At 37.3% G+C, this 17,277-nt stretch overlaps 1 protein-coding gene across 1 annotated transcript in view; it reads right to left on the bottom strand.

Moving 5' to 3' along the window:
- Positions 1-17,277, bottom strand: part of slc16a13 (solute carrier family 16 member 13) — a 252,457-nt gene that overhangs the window by 75,327 nt on the left and 159,853 nt on the right. The window lies entirely within an intron of this gene.

The raw sequence follows: 17,277 nt of genomic DNA, 5'->3' as shown, positions 1-17,277 counted from the left end.
CTTTTTTTCAGAGCTGTAGGTATGATTGTAATTGAATTTCAGACCAACACTTGTTTGCAAAAATTAAACCTCTATATCTTCTATGTTTTTTTTGCTGTCCAAACTATATTAAAACAAATCTGGATATAAATACAGCTTTAGATGCAGCCAATCACGCAAAATATGTTTGTTTTCTGATTGTGTGCAAAATACATATTCATGTTTATTATTGTTATCAACTGGAATCGCTAATGGTGATAACCTGGAACAATGCTGACCATGCTGACAATAACATATTTGGGTTGTATTTGCCATACAATACTGCTAAATAATTGACAATTCAGTTGTAAATTTGTTTTGGAATACTTTATAAAAATGCAGACAAATTTAATTTGTAAATATGGATGGTATGGATGTATTTTTTTGTATTTGGCTTACATCCAGGTTTTTTTTCAGTCTATGTGTTTGCCACAAAACACCCTGTCCAGACTATCACATATTAATCTGGATAGGGATATATCTTCGGATGCAGTCAATTCCTCAAGACATGTCTGATTTAGGATTATTTTTAAATAGTGTAGTGAGTGGACTTAGAACACATATTTTCCATGTGAGTCTCACAAAAACAGTTTTGGAATATGTTTATTCAGTGTCATTATCAGGTTTACATTCTTTACTGGTGAAAAAGAAGACAGTCTTAAGTCAAATATTTGGGAATAGCTTTTTTTAGTATCCTACATCACTCAACAGTTGTGCTGTGTTCTAAATTATATTACTTTAGCTGAGACAAACAAATAAGGGATCTGAATGTGTTTAGAGTAAGTTTAGAAGCATGTATTTTTGGCATCTATTTATGTAAATAACATTGTCGACAGTGAAGTTCAGTGAAAACCTTCTCTTCTAGTCCACTTATAAACTGCACACAAATAGTCAATGTTAAGTGGGAAAACCTTTTTTTTTTTTTAATAATGCACAAGATGAGATGAGTTATGATATTTCGAATATTTATGATAAGGCTGCTTTTCATCTTTTCCACCAGTGAAAACTGTAAACTATTACAAAAGAGCAAACATAAGCTGTTTATTTTAGAAAAAAACTCAAGTAAAGAAGCAGATACTAAACGTGTATTGGTTGATAGATTTCATTTTGAGTAAGTGTTAAATTACGTTAATTTGATTTATAGCTATGCTTAAGTCATTTTCATTCATCAGCAGTTGACTGCTTTTTTAAATTAAAAAACGTAACCACAAATTAAGTTTTCAGCATCTAAATTTAATGCTTGTTTCTTATTGCTTCATAATAAGCGGAATCGAGTTTGATTTGTTAATGTGTTATTTTGTTCTGTGGTTTTGATGTTATTTGTCCATGCTGGAATTTTGTTTGTGTGGGAAGGTGCAATGGAAAAAGTTAATTGCACCACTTAGTGTCATTTTCTTTTCAAGCTTTTGCCCAGATAATGAGTAATATGTTGTTATTGTACCAGTAGGGCAATTCTGCTTCTTTTGTAAAGAAAACTGTAAAAGTCTGAGCTTTCAAATGAAACATAGACACATATAGAGCTCTGGAAAAAAATTAAGAGACCATATTAATTTCTGTATCAGTTTCTCTGATTTTGCTATTTATATGCATATGGTATATGTTTCAGTAAAATGAACATTGTTGTTTTTTTCTATAAACTAAGGACAACATTTCTCCCAAATTCTAAATAAAAAATATTGTCATTTAAAGCATTTATTTGCAGAAAATGAAAAATGGGTGAAATGACAAAAGAGATGCAGAGCTTTCAGACCTCAACTAATGCAAAAGTTTTAGGAATTCAGAAATCAATAGTTGGTGGAATAACCCTGTTTTTTTATTACAGTTTTCATGCATCTTGGCATGTTCTCCTCCACCAGTTTTACACACTGCTTTTAAATAACTTTATGCCACTCCTGGTGCAAAAATTCAAGCAGTTTAGCTTGGTTTGGTAAAATCATACAAACTCATTTTTTTTAAGTGGTCTCTTTTTTTTTCTCCAGAGCTTTATATTTTATACGTCTCCATCCTGGACAGGAATTAAGCGATATGTTTTTTTTTTTTGTCTTTAAAATGAAAATCTGCATTCAGAAAGCAGTGTAGTCCAAGACTAGGCCTGATCTCTGTCAGAAAACTGCCCATAAGGGCTAGGAATAAGGGTTCGCTGAAATGTCAGTGTGTGAGTGTCAGATAACCAGCAGGTGGCGTGCGTGTGCTGTGTGTAAGACCTGCTCTGAGAGTTCTTTGGGTTCATGTTGTTTTTCATCAGCACTATAGGGCTATTGTACAGAAAAAAGCACCTGGGGAAAAAAGTGCACATATTTGAGTGAGTTAAAATGAATGAAGGCAGGCACTGTTAATATTCACGCCTCCAGCTTCTTTCCTCACGCTCCTAACGACCTCACTGCTTTTAGTGACAGATCATCAGTTATCAGCTGACATTTAGAGGACTTCATTAAAGACTGATTAAAGTGATGTATTAAAATACTTTCCTTATAAACTGATCATAAATTACTTAGATCTACAATCCAAACATTTTCATGAGAACATTTACTTCCCAACACACTTATCAACACATGATCAAACAGCACTGCATATTCACTCCCATTACTGAGGACAGGTAAAAGCATGTTTCTGTGTTAGGCCTAAATCAGCTCTGCCCCTGTCCCATTCAAAAGTATGACCCTTGACCTTCTCCACTTTGGCGAAAGCGCACCAGAAATCCCCTATTCTACACCCCATCCTCAACTGCCACATTGCCTCAGCATGAGGCAGCAGCAAAGGGGAAAACTGGGGAAGGGGCGAGCTGGGAGGGGACTGTCAATCATGACTGCATGCATTGTACATTGGATTACTGCCCCTCCCCCAGAAATGCCTAGAAAGTGGAACATTCCGTGTCTTAAGAAGTTTTTTTTGTCTGTTTTCTTTTTCACTGAAAAGCTTGCAGCTCCTCACAATCAAAGATGAGTTTTCATCTGATACTTTAAACATCTTCCGGTCTGAAGGATGGCCTTCTGTTCTGTGATCCCCTCAAAAACATGCAGCACGAGATTGAAAAGCTCTTGTTGCATGTTTTTCTTCAGAGTGTGTAGGAACATGTCCATGCTGTCGCTTTCTCACCCCTCCCTCTCTCTCTTTCTTTCTCATCCTTCTTCTCTGCTTCTCACTTTCTCTCGCTTACTCTCTAACACACACACACACACACACCCCGGCTGTGGGGGTATTCTGTACCATGTGTCTGTGGGTTCTCAGGCAATCTTTTCAGGAAAAATAAAATCTCAAGGCCCCAAAGTGGCAGCACGCCTCTCCCCTTTCCACCGCCCCTCGGTTCAGCCTGTACTCTCCACACACAACTCCTTATCTGAGCCATTTCCAGGAAACACTTAAACTGCTCTTAATTGATCATGAAAGGCCTGTTCTATTCAAAAATACACCCTTATCCGAAAGAAATTACAATAAAACTTTATAGTTCTGTTGGCAATAACTTCATTGTATCAAATGTCATTTAAAATACATAGTTCAATGGTAAAATCACACAATAAAAGCCAATAAAAGCTAGAAAAGTTCATTTACTGAAGGAAATGCATAATGGTTGAGCAGCTGAATGGGTGGAACAAGTGTTTGAGTATGGGTCAGTATATCTGTGAATGAGTACAAGCAGTACAATGTGTACAATGTGTGGCTGTCAGGTTAATAAAACTGTAGGCTTTGGCCATGTGACAAAAATAAGTGTAGGTAAATGGAGGTAACGAGGGATAAAAATAAAACAACAAATTAACGAGTGCAGGTCAAAGTAACAGTGAATTTGTTAATGAGGAAAGGGGAACATCTCTGAAGTATTATATCTGAAACTGTGTGTATTGGTGCAGCAGAAGTATGCTAGATAAGTGTGCACTTTTGCACCCCATTCATTTCTAACTTTAAGTATTTTGACAACGTTTATATGAAAATTGTATCTCATCAAAAAGCTGTATATAAGTTTAAGTCGTACCATCAGACTGTACACAAGAATTTAAATTGAATGACTATAGTTGCTATGCTTAAAGCTGATGTCTGTAATTTTTGGGATTTAGAGCCCTCTCTGGTGAGAATGGGTAATTGCACCTAGCATGCGGAAGAATCATTTTAAACTGGACGGGGTGTGATGCGGTCACTTTTAAGAGCGGATGAATCCGATTCCAGGAGAGAGGATGCTCGGTCAGAAACTTCACTTGCTATTGAGCTCTGAAGTTTCCCTTCTGAAGTCTCCATTGCTCCACCAGCCACTCGCGTTCAGTAAAACTGAGCCGGATCCTCTTTTAGAGGCTGTACTTGTAAAAAAAAGGACATTAAAAAACATGTGACGTGGACAGAAAAACTCCTGTAAAAGCAACCGACACCCCAGTTTTTACAATGAATATATTCGTTTTGGCAGGAATGGTCATTCCAGTTCCACACTGGTACCATTAAACATCAGAATTTTATCCCTTCTCTACTCAGAAATGCTTCTGCTTTCAGATTAAAAACAAAATAATACAGACTGCCAATTTAAACTTTAAACTAATAAAATTTACTTCTACTTCTCTTACTAGAGAAGAGTAATGGTAGTAACTGATATCACACTGATTTGCCAAAAGTAATGGAATATGAACTACTTTATTTTCAGATCCCTTATCTTTTGTAATGTCCCATGAAAGCTATAGCTATTGAAGCTACAGAATGATGCACTGATCTGTTTGATATGTGTGTGGTGTCTCCTGCACTAAATGTAGATGTGATTTTTGCACAGACAATTCTAGCCAGATGTCATGGGTCACAATCATTACCAACCACTGCTCTGTCCACTGTGGGTGGTAATGCTGTATATGTACAGTATATATCCATATTTAATGTTAAACATAAATGAGTACAGGCAACAATAGAGAAGCACTTTCTCTTATTACAATATACATCAGTAGAGCATCACAGTAATTTTTGAAGTGTTAGTTTAATATATAAATTGTTTTTTAAGGTAAAATATATGCAATGGTTTATTGAAAAGCCAATAAATTCCTTACAATCTGATCCAGAGCAACTTAAATTGAAATCACTTTACATTTGGTTCATAGTAGTGACTGTAGTCTTTGGGGTCTTGCCCAAGGAAGGAATTTGATTGGTGTAACACGGTGTGTAGCTCGGCTAGTAAAAAAATAAGCCTTGTCTGCCACAGGGAAGCCAATGTTGCTCCGTATTAATCAACCAAAAAAGCCTTTTATAAGAGGATACAGTTCTAAATGCTCTTAACACAGTTTTAACACACCCTTTCTGTGTCCTCCCTCAAAACCTCCTTCACTGCTCCACATGATATAAACCCTCTCCAAACATTCCCTATGGTGAAAGGTAGAGAAGTGAGAGAAAGCGCTTTTTGTTTAGCTAAGTATGCTAAGTCAATGAGGCAACCAGAGGCTAATGGCAGGGTATTAAAATGCATTAAAACATGATTACCTCCTATGTCACGGGCAATGAGCCTGCACTGTGTAACTGCTGTCCTCTAGACTAGTGTATGCTGAACTTTGTTTGGCCCGTAACTACCGGGCAATCAAAGAAAACATCATGAACATTTAGAGAATAGCAGAGGGTATGGAGCATATGGAGAACAGGGGTGTATAAAAACCCGAGCTGCCATGCCTGTTATGTAAAGTGCTCTTAGATTTGGCCTAAACGCAGGGCTGCCCTGTTGTTAGACTCAATTCCTAGGTTATTTCCATCGCTCTTTCTGTCCCGCACACACACACAGCCAGTGACCTTCCTGCTTGGCTGAGCCAAAAGGGAAGCAATAAAGCAGGAAGATTTCCTGCAGTACAGCCAGTCCCGAGATTGTGGTGCTGTGGGGTTGGAAATGATGGCCGTCTGATATGAAATGAAGGGTAAAACTGTAGTTGCACTGTTCTTTTTTAAGCTTCCAAACAAATATTTGTGGAAAGTATATAACAATTAGACAGAGAACATGTTCAGTGTGTTTAAAGCACCAATATGTGTAAGATATTTTCAGCATTAACTTTGTATTAAATCAAATTATAATGTTATAAAAACATATGTTTTCAGATTTTAACCCTTTCAGACCCGAATTATCTCAAGTGATAATAATAAAAAACAAATTCTGTAATGCACACACAAAAAACATTCTATTATAAAATCTATGAAGCAAATAAATCCAATTAACTAAAATATTTAATAGCTTTTTATTTCCATTGCATTGGAAGCCTGTTTGTAATATTTTATATTTCATATTGACATTTTTATTCCATAAACCCAAAAAAGTAAACAGGAAAAAAACATGTTTTGAAAGTGTTCTAAAAACACAGAATTATTTTCCCCTAATGACCTCTGGTACTGCTGTTTTTCCAGTTTGTTGGGCACCCGAGGCCAAGCAACAGTTTTATTGTTTTATAAACCTGTTAATTGGCTGGGTTTTAGTCTGTTCTGATGGACAACAGCTCTTAAACAGTGTAATGTGCCACAAAACATTTAAAAATAAAGAAAATACATGATGTCCATTGTAATGGATGCAGGATCTGAAAATGTTAAGGAAACATGCTCAGTGTAAGTACTGACATCTTATGAAAGCAGGTCTTCAGACAGTTTTCTTCTTTAAACTTTTATCTGTTACAAAAACAGAAGCGGAAATCGTATTCGTGTTTTAGTATAGATCCCAACTACTGTCCTTTCCCAAGATCTATTTCCACAACCAGGACAGTAGCAATAATGTAATTAAAGGAAGAGCCTTATCGTGTTATGTAAGGCTTAAAAGAAATGGTTATAAAAAATAGTGTGTGTGAGAGTGTGTTTTTGTTCTGTTTTTCTCTCCTAAAGAGGCTGGAAGTCCCCAGAGAGAAAGTGGCTTTACTTTTCTTCCAGATGAAGATTGGGCACTTGTGTAATCGATTTGCTGGACCAAGGGTCAGATTTGTTTATGATATTTATATAACGTCCAGTGAGACGAAGAACAGCGATGGCTTAAAATAGGAAAAGAAAAAAAGATGAGTTATTTTTGTAGGGTTGTTTAGAGTCACTTTCTCATCATAGTCTTGCTATGGACAAAACACTGATGGGACAAAGGGCATGGAACAGGAACTAGAATCATGTTCCATGACTTTTGTCTTCCATCATAGCAAAAGAAGTCTTTACTGTCCGGCGGGATACGGATGTTGAGCCTTCCACAGTGAACATAGCTGTAATTTCTTGTCTATTTGGATGAACAGTTCTAACCAATCACTGCTGGTCATGATTTCCCATCCACTTCACTGTCATGTATGAGAAATGTTAAATGCCTCAACTCAGCCTCAGGCCTTGTTCAAACTTGGCCAATGGCCAAGCTGCACAAGATATCACCTCACAATGTATACCCTGAGAAAACACTTTGTGATCAATTTACTATTGACTTTACACATTTTAATAGAAGATATTCAAAGATGTTATTGTTTTATTAATCACAAGAAAAATTAGTTAATATTATTGTCTGTAGTAATTAAGCATGAACTATAGATACACAAGATTAAGAGATTAAGAGATTAAATACTGCTGTATTCTTGAACATCTCATTTTTACACTTGGGACTTTGATAAAGAATCTTCTATATTTTTAACACACACAGAGAAAGAGAGAGAGAGAGAGAATGAGAGTAAGAGAGCCACCTAACACTCCAGGCTTTCCATAGGGCACCTTGGAGATGAGAAACTGGATCAAGGGATACGTGTACAACCAGGTCAGAGACAGAATACCTTTAGATCCATGTTTCCTTGCCCCCAGCAGTTTGGGTGAGCTATACACTGGGGTCAGCGCATTGGATTCTTTGTGTTTTGCTGCTGTGTGATGCGTGTATTGTTACACAATGCTATTTTTGTGCAGAGAGCTAAGGTTAGACATGGTGCTTTATTATTTATCTTTTTCCCATGAGGTGCTTACTCTGTTTGTGAAGCCTTAGACATGGTACATTTTTTACCATTTCTAAATGTTTATTCTGTATTTGTGTTTATACTGTATGTCACATATTAAAATGTTATCCTTTCAATAAATTAAAAATTAAGTTTATTTAAAGATATAATAGATAGATAGATAGATAGATAGATAGAGAGAGAGAGAGAGAGAGAGAGAGAGAGAAAAAAAAAACATTAAAAAGCTGAACCTGACCAAAGCAAGATGGGAAGACAGATCCACCATACAAAACAGACAAAAGTAAAGCAGAAAGGTAAAAACATAGATACAATTGATGCCGAAGAAAATGATGAGTTTTAATAATACACAAATATATCATAAGCGGTTGTTTTTTCTTAAAAGGTATCCATAGAGGGAACTGTATTCTCTTTGGCACAGTGAAATATGGAGAGGTTAGTATGGAAGTGACATACCGTGAACCTCAAACACTGTTGCCTCCTGATTCAAATGCAAATCTCACATAAGATAAAGAGGGGCGTACAATGGGCCAAATCCAAAACCTGAAATGTTTCGTTACAGTCTTGACTCTTTTATTTACACCCCCCAAAACTTTACATTGCCTGGGTCAAGCAAAAACACAGCTGCCTTCTGAGAACATTTGGCAGAGAAAACCAACGTAAAGAGTCATGAAAAAACAGTATCTGAGCAATTTTAGCACTGACCAAAGGCATATAACTTCTGTAACTTCTGTAGACATTAGACAACATGGGTACATTGTACACTGAGTTATTTTCTATTTTTGTTGGGTTTTTTTCTTTAGTCACATTTCCCTTTGGCTTCTTGCACCATCTGTTTGCACACAGGTTGAGTCTTTCTTCCTCTTAACTTAACATTAGTGTCTTGTCATTTCCCTTTGGGAGCTAACCTTTATAATGTAGGCAATGTCTCAGTGTTAAAGTCTATGAGAGCAAGTTCTCATTTTCCCTGAAGCTACTGTAAGTGTTTAGCAGTCCTGCAGACAGAAACGGGACTGGTTGGAGCTGACAGAAAGGCTACAGTGCCTCAGATAAACACTCTGTACAAAAAATGGCTATGTTTTTGTTGCAGACCCCTGGTCTCCATATTTGTAAAGAAATATGACTTAGTAAGTGCAGACATTAAGAGTTTCTACTTTAGCAGCACATTTTGTTTATGCAGTGTAATTTCTCTGTCTGAAGCCCTTTTAGTAAGCGTTTAAAGTGCTTTTAATTGTTTTTAAAGCATTAAATGGTCTGGCACCTTCTTATGTTGCAGATTTGCTCACCTCCACAGTCTCACAGCGCTCTCTGAGATCATCATCACAGAATTTGTTGGTCATTTCTAGAGTTTGTTTGAACTCAAAGGTAATTGTGCATTTTTAGTGTATGCACCAAGACTTTTGGAATAGTCTGCCGCCCGCTATTCGCCAAGCTACCTCTGTCTCGTATTTTAAATCAGGTCTAAAAACTCACTTATCCAAACTTGCTTTTAAACAGTGCGTGATTTCTTGTTATGTATTTTAGTTTATTTGTGTTTTAACACGTTTTTATGCATCTTATCTGACTTGCTGTGATTCTGGTATCATTTGTTAACTTCTGTATTCTGTATTTGATAGTATATATACTTTTACATCCTGCCTTCAACTCTGAATCTTGTATCTGAGTAAATTAGTGCCCCAATATTGATTGTATTAGTAATTAGGTAGTCTATTGTTTCAGAGATTTATTTTTAAGGGGCCAAATATTAAGAAAAGCTGACTTAACCATAATCAACCTAGTATGCCAACAAGTATGGTAGTTGTTTTAGGTATACAGTGGGACATTTGCTGCCAGGACACCTAAAAAAAAAACGGTTTAAACGGATTAAAAACCCTCTAGTAGATATACAGCGTGTTGTAGAAAATTTCAAAAATAGCAAAAAGTAAGGTAAGGTAAGGTGTATATCAGAACCTTTAGAAACATTTAAACTCTACACACTGCGGCTCAATCTCTGCTGATTCACTGAGAAGGTCAGTCAATTACTTTTTGTTGGTTTTATCGAGTAATCAGACCTAGTAGCTAAAGTTCCTCCTGGAAACTAGAGACTCAGAGCCAAACACCGCAGCTTTGGAAAAAGAGTGTTGAGAGTAAACACAGGATCCAGGTGTGAACCGCCTGATTCCTGCTGGGTCAGTGTGTTACTCACCTGAGATACTGTTACAAGCGTAGACATAATATGAATTTATCTGTGTGGTGAGAACACCATCTGCCACCAGACACTACACACACGACATAATGAACGTCTTGTGTGTTTGGACGGCAGCAGAAGGGCTTGTCATCACGTTGGTGCAGGGAGTGAGAGACGGGACTGTAACTAAAGGAGAGATTCGGTAATAAAAGATAAAAAGGATTCTTGGGTAGCACAGACGTGTTAATGCTGAATCAGCTTGGCTTTCAGCTGCTGCAGTCTTGTTGTTGTAAATTAGGCTCATATTTCCTCTGCTTTAGCGTCCATTAGCACTCAATAACGGGCTGTGGATTCCGCACAGGGTCTGATCAGCATCACAGGGAACCGTTTACTGGACTAAAGCCTGGTGCTAAAAGTGCTACCGCTCTGTAAACAGGTGTACAAATGTAAAGTCAGTGATGAAGAGCAGCTGGGTCAGACTAGACAGAAGCTGCGTTCCAAAACTTAAGCTGCAGCCAAAGCACAGGACGGTCCCGAGCTATGAATACACATTCTTAATAGTAGCCTCCCAGCTAACAATTTTTGGTTGGTAGAATATTTTCTAAACATTGCAGTCAATGTTCTTAGAACGTTCAATCAGTCACATTTTCTGAATTTTCTTAGAACCTTTTATTGAATGTTTTTGAATTTCCTGGTAACATCACTGCACTGAGAAGTGTCTGCCCTGTGTTTTTTGTGTTTTTGGTCTTTTTTCGTTCCTGTCCTCTGTTTTTCTGTCTTGTGTTCCTAGGCCTGTGCTCTTTTGTTATTGTCTTGTCTCTGCCTTAGCTCCACCCTGTCATCTCATGTCCCTCATGTCTCATTTGTTACCCCGCCCCCTTGTTACCGGTCCCAGGTGATCCTCACCCTCAGCATGCATATAAGCCCCTTTGTTTAAGTGTTCCTTGTTGAGTTTTTTTTTTTTTGTACATTTTTGGTATTTTCAGTGTTTATTATTTGCACAGCTAGCCACTGTTTAATTGCCCATCTTATGAATTATGTAAAAACCCTTAATGTATAACTTAATATAGATAGTTTTAAAGAGAGGATTTTTCTGTTTTTTTGGTAAAGCTTTTAAACATTTCAGAGTATGTACAAATACCTGATTGAAGAGTAATGGTGAGAGTTAGCTGTTTTGCACTACTCTATTTGGTCTTCAGTCTCCTGTCTGGGATGAGATTTTAGGTTTTCTGATCCCCATATTTTGAGAGTCTATTTCCGGTCTGATGCTTTCGTTGCTCTTTGTTTTTTTGCTTGTTATTCAGCTTTTTTTTTGCTGTAGTTTATATTTATACTTCATTAAAGTTAAACCTGCATTTACATCATCCTTTCATCCTTCCATTCATGACAGGTAAGGTCACTTGTCTCAATTTGCAAGGAACTTGTAAAAGTTGAAAAATCATCAATATCATCACTTCAGAACCAAAAAAAAAAATCACTTTTAATTTTTAAGTGCAGAAAAAGAACTAATACAGAGCCGATCAGTGTGTGAGAGCTCTGCATTACTGGAGAAAGCACATTTTTAATGGGGTGCATTAGTGGTTGTTATTCACACAGCACTAATCTGTGTGATGTATCTGGCTTGTGAATTAGCTGGGTCTTATACTGTCAGCAGTCAGAGAATTTTAGAAAGTAATTACACACCAGTCGACTCATCTCCTGCCAAGCTTGTGGTTGATTACCATCTTTTTTTTTTTTTTTAGTAACTGTCAAACACTTTTCTATTCTGGACCTGGACTTACTGTTCGAATGAACACCTAACGTAAAAAAACACCTTACCTTCGGATGCTGAAATTTTAGTTACACACAATATACAGTCTTGGGTTCCGCAGTACTCATTATTCTATTGCCTTTATGCCTCTGTGCAAAAACACATTGAAATATGCTGGACTAAATAAAACAGTTTTTACATACATTTTTCTTCCATTGCCGTGGTGCTGTTTTTTCCCGCCCATCATGTTGTATGTGTTATCCGCTCACATGGTTTTTCCTACCACTGCTTTGCTGACGACACTCAGCTATACCTGTCGTTCTCACCCGATGATCACTCAATCTCTGCACGAATATCACAGTGTCTATGAGACATATCCGCATGGATGAAGGAACATCACCTCCAACTAAACCTCTCAAAGACTGAACTTCTGGTCATACCAGCAAAACCTTCTATTCAACACAACTTTGCCATAACCATCGACTCTCTCTCTCTCTCACCGACAAAGGTTGCTAGGAACCTGGGTGTCATGGTTGATGACCAGCTTCTCTTCACGCACCATGTGGCCTCAGTTGCTCGATCCTGCCGCTTTGCGCTTTACAACATCGGAAAAATTCGACCGTTTCTGACGCAACAGGCCACCCAACTCCTGGTACAAGCAGTCGTCATCTCACGCCTCGACTACTGCAATGCCCTACTAACTGGCCTCCCGTCCTGTGTAGTAAAACCACTACAGATGATTCAGAATGCAGCAGCACGTTTGGTCTTCAACCAACCAAAACGGGCACATGTCACCCCGCTGCTCATTGAGCTCCACTGGCTACCGGTTGCTGCTCGCATCAAATTCAAAGTGCTTACAATCGCCTACAAGGTGATGACAGTACAGGCTCCTTCCTACCTGCACTCACTCCTGAAGGCTTACGCTACCTCCCGGCCGCTGCGCTCCTCCAATGAACGTCGCCTCGCTTTGCCAAACAAACACTCACACAAAGCAATCCAGACTGTTCTCATACAGAGTTCCCCAATGGTGGAACAAACTACCTTCCACTACCAGATCAGGAGAATCTCTCGCTATCTTTAAGAAACTCCTGAAGACAGAGCTCTTCAAAGAGCACTTACTCTCCTAACACCTCTAACAAACTAACTAATTCTAACCTCATCTCCTTCTTCCTCTTCTCTACTCCTCTATCCCATTATTTCCCTCTGACCTCCTTAAGGCCCTATCTATAGATGCTTTATTTTTAACTTCTATTATTTTTGTACTTAACCTCTTCTATTATTTGCACTTCAATATTGTAAGTCGCTTTGGACAAAAGCGTCTGCCAAATGTAATGTAATGTAATGTAATGTGTGCAAAGAACTGTGGGTAATAAGGGTTTGGAAAGATATGTCAATTGCCTCCTCAAAATCTCTCCAAAAGTAAACTGCATTTTTGGCTGTGTACAAATTGTCCTGTACTTTGGAACCGCCTTCTATGACACCTTGGCTGCAGCCTAAGCTTTATTACAGAGCCACTAAATGTTAACCATATTTTTAATGTGAAATTGAACATTTTTTATTTTTTGTCCAGCTTTTTATGTTTTGTCCCTCCTGCTTACATTTTTTATAAACATTTCTTAACCTTTAAAAATGGCTATAGGCATCGATAATTTTGTTTCCATATATATTATTATGCAGACACATCACAATATTCAGATTAGTCAATCAATAATACGTCCAACCATCTGGGTCTCACCGGGTCTATCAGAGGCACGCTGCTGCTGCTGCTGCAGCTCAGCCAATCAGCTTTCACTACTGCCCCGCCTCTAAACCCATACATCACCCAGTGCCCCTCCAAAACTACCCCTCCCCTTTTTTAAATTTGAGCTGAGGTGAAGTTAGCAAAAAGCAGGGGGTTTAGTGCACTTTTAAAAAGCAGCTAGTATGTATTGGGTATGCTAATGCTAAAGCTAATGCCTCCTAAACCGTAGATGCTTAGATGAGTGTTGTATCAATGATTTTATTCTGAAAAATGTCTTTTCTACTTAATAATTATTTATTTTTATTGGTTTTAACGAGATTTTTTAGACCCTTAGCATTTCTGTGGCACTGATTTTAAAAAAGTACCACTCAGGATTTGTACAATATCCACAATATTTATATCATTTTTTTAACAGAGCATCAAAAAACATGAATAACAAAAGTCTGCACCTCACATTTCCCTTATTCTTTCACACAATATGATTATGAAGGTCTCTCAAAGGAAATCACAGGAAACAAAACAAAACAAACTCTAGCGCATTAGATCACCCAGGACCCTGGTGATGAGCTCTATTCCCCAAAGACAAAATACTGTATAGTAAGAATAAAAAAAACAGGAAAAATACTTGTAGGAATGCCAGCTCCCTCCAAAACATACTGAAACATCAGTTTTAAAAGCTTCTGTTTTCTGTTCCACACAATGCTGTGTATCCTCTTACAAATACCTAAACGCGCCAAATACGTGAACACGCTGCCTCCTGAGGGAGATGGTGTTTGCTGCACCATAACTGGATTTTCTCAAAGACTTTAGCAGTAAATTGACATTCAGAGTCCTCTCAGCCCCACCACTGAGACAAAAATCACATGCATTCCATGGGATAGCGAGAGATAATGAAATAGACTGGTACAGATTTTAGATTACATCTTTAGGTATGTCCTGACAACAGGCCGTCATGGCTTCAGCTTTGTTAAGCCTGTTAAACAACTACTCCTGCAGTTCAGGATCAGATACACTGTACTTTACAAAAGATTTAGACACCTGAGCACATTGTTTACAGGGTTCGTACAGTCATGAAAACCTGGAAAAGTCATGGAATTTAAAAATAGCAATTTCCAGGCCTGGATAAGTTTTGGAAAAATTAAAATACCCAGAAAGTTTTGGAAAAAATTTGGTCTACAAATCTGTGTTTTAGTTTATTGATCGTTTTAAGCTAACAAATACATGAGCTCAGAGTTAATTCAGTAATTTAGGCCTACACAATGGAGCTCTCAGGATCTAACATACATTTTATTAATATTCATTTTAGGCCTACTATAATAAATTTTCATTATGGTTTTAGTTGATTTTTAGTTTTAGTCCATGTCTGCACTGTTTTAAAAATCATATGATAATGAACTTTGCCTTGAAGGCATGGAAAATCATAAAAAATCATGGGACTTTATTGGTTAAAAAGTGTATGAACCCTGTGTTTAAAACCATTTATCTTAGCAATTAGAAAGTGTCTGTCTGAAAATAGCACATATTATTTAAACCAATGAAAATAAACATAAATAAAGTCTAAAGCAGGGGTCGGACTTAATTGCCGACCCCTCTTCTAAAGCAATGATTCAAATTAATAATTTTCATGAAGGTCAACAAAGGAACAAAGTTCAGTTCCAGATTTCTCCTGAACTCCTGATCCAGATCAGCACCCTAGTAGATATATGTTTAATCCCATCACCAGCTCACCTGATTTACCACCATTAAACACTTATTTTATCAAACCAGGTGTTGATATGATGACAACTAAAACTAAAACTAGACTGTCATGAGGAGAGCTTTGTTAGATGTTTTAATGAACACAGTAAAATAAACCACTTTTTTTGTATAAATGTTATTTTCTGATATTAGTGTTTTGCTGAGCTAATAATCATATACTTGCACAGTACTGTACATCTACCAAACATGGCTCAACTTGGGAAAAAACCATAAATATAGAGATGATCAAAACTGGTAGAGCAAAAGAGACAGAGAGTTTGTGTTTGATATAATGTTTACTCTGTATTTTTTTAAATATATATTTTATGTATACTGCAAGGTGTTTTAGGGAAACCCTGCCAAGCCCAGTTCAGTCTAAGGGTAAAGAAAAGGCTAATCTGGCTGAATAGTGAAAGTGAATATCCACCATGTAACCAATATATACATGACATCATGCTGATTGATCTGTCCCTGCTCCGCCCACAAATCATTCTTTCATAGCAGCTGTTGTTGCGAGGTTGGACAATATGTTCAGAATTCAGTCAAAAATCCCATTCAAACTTATTTTTTGTATGTGTGTGAAAGGTCACACTGCTGGGACAGTGAGTGGAGCTACTACACATGTAAAATACTGGTGTTATTAAGGGTTCTTTAGGTGAAGCCATAGAAGAACCATTTTTGGTTCTATAAAGAACCATTTTTGTTAAAGAGATGTGAGTGTGAAGAAGCTTTAAACTGGTGAAGAACTTCTCTAAAGCTTTAATAGGTTTAAATGAGTTCCTCTATGACAGTTTTTAAAGTATTCCTTGTTGCACCTTTAGATCTTGAATGTGTGTGAAAGGTTACAGTGCTGGAACAGAGTGTGTGGAGACTATATGCTCTTAAAATACAGGCGCTGTGAAGGTTTTCTTGAGTTATGCTATAGAATAGAGTCGCAACATGAGGGGGTTGTAAAAAATAATGAGAATTAAGGACATGGAGACATGGCATATTGAAAAAGGTTAAGATTTTCTGCTATAGCCAATATTTTTGGCTTAAGAAATATTTGGCCTGTGGGGGCCCAAGTGGTCCAGCAATTGAAAGCACTGCCACTATAATCAGGAGATCGCCAGTTCGAATCCTGTTCATGCAGCTTGCCATCAGTTGCCATAACCCAGAGAGAGCACAGTTGACCTTGCTCTCTCTGGGTGGGTAGATGGTGCTTTCTCCACACAACACTCCAAAGGGTGATGTCGATCAGCACAAGGCTGATGTCTGTGAGCTGATGTATCAGAACTGAGTCGCTGCGCTTTCCTCCGAGCGCACTGTGATGCTACTCGGCCATGCTACATCAGCAGCAGTTTAAAAAGAGGCGGAGTCTGACATCACATGTATCGAAGGAGGCATGTGCTAGTCTGGATAGGGGGAGTCCTAATGAGTGGGTTGGGTAATTGGCCGTGTAAATTGGAGAGAAAATGGGAAAAAAACATTTAAATATAAAATATTTAAATGTTAAATATTTAGCCTGTAAGAGTTGTGAGATGAGAAGGACCTTAATATTGGTAAACAACTTTTACATCAACTTCATTAAACCTTTATCCTGAGTATCATCACTCATTTCCCAAATCAATTTGACTCTGATTCACAATGTCTCAATTTGATTTTATATTAATTCATTAAGAGATATTTCAGGTGTTGTTTAAGTATGAAAAGAGATTTTTTTTTTCAGAAAAAAAGTTGTAATTGTACAAGGAACACTAAACCTATCATTATTAAAAATATTTGTGTTTATATGAAGAATTTCTTCTTTCCGGTTTTGCCCAAACTTGGCACATTTTTTAAAGTTCAATCTCAGGTTCATATGAATCTACAGCTCAGGAAAAAAAAAATAAGAGACTACTTAGAAATTATGTTTTCTTTGATTTTACCAAATTGAAAATATCTGGAATATAATCAAGAGAAAGATGGATGATCACAACCATTAAACTACGCTGAACCG

The sequence above is a fragment of the Astyanax mexicanus genome, chromosome 8 (genome assembly GCF_023375975.1).
Source record: "Astyanax mexicanus isolate ESR-SI-001 chromosome 8, AstMex3_surface, whole genome shotgun sequence".
NCBI lineage: Eukaryota > Metazoa > Chordata > Actinopteri > Characiformes > Acestrorhamphidae > Astyanax > Astyanax mexicanus.
This window is presented reverse-complemented; position numbering and strand designations above follow the sequence as displayed.